Raw genomic sequence first — 432 nt, forward strand, 5'->3', positions numbered from 1 at the left:
GGTTCCATGGTGTAACGGTTAGCACTCTGGACTCTGAATCCAGCGATCCGAGTTCAAATCTCGGTGGGACCTGTCTTTTTTAAATAACCTTTTTTTATTCGCAAATTGAATCTGGCGATCTTAGATAGTATTATATTAATACTTTCAACATTAAATTTACGTTACATTTAATTAATTGAAAAAAAAAACATTAATTTATTCAGTACGAAAATATTATAAGTGCAAAAAATAATGGACACGCATATTGAATTACTTATTTAAAGAGCATAAAGTGAACGTTTTTAGCTTAACTGACAGTACACAACGAAATCCTGGTTCCAACCCTCATGTTTGAAAGGGAAGCATTTTTGTTGTCAAATGAAGGATGATAAAAAACTGAACGTAGTCGATCACGCCGCTTACCGCAGGGGTAGGCAAAGAGAATAGAACGCC

General features: G+C 34.7%; 1 non-coding gene across 1 annotated transcript; it reads left to right on the top strand.

Annotated features, from left to right (window-relative positions):
* TRNAQ-CUG (transfer RNA glutamine (anticodon CUG)) lies at positions 1–72 on the top strand. The gene has a single exon. It is a non-coding gene; the product is annotated as a tRNA-Gln (tRNA).
* The last annotated feature ends 360 nt before the right edge of the window (positions 73–432 follow it).

Source organism: Brachycentrus maculatus, unplaced genomic scaffold (genome assembly GCF_059751285.1).
Source record: "Brachycentrus maculatus isolate JH-2025_06_01 unplaced genomic scaffold, ASM5975128v1 h1tg000173l, whole genome shotgun sequence".
NCBI classification, from domain to species: Eukaryota; Metazoa; Arthropoda; class Insecta; order Trichoptera; family Brachycentridae; genus Brachycentrus; species Brachycentrus maculatus.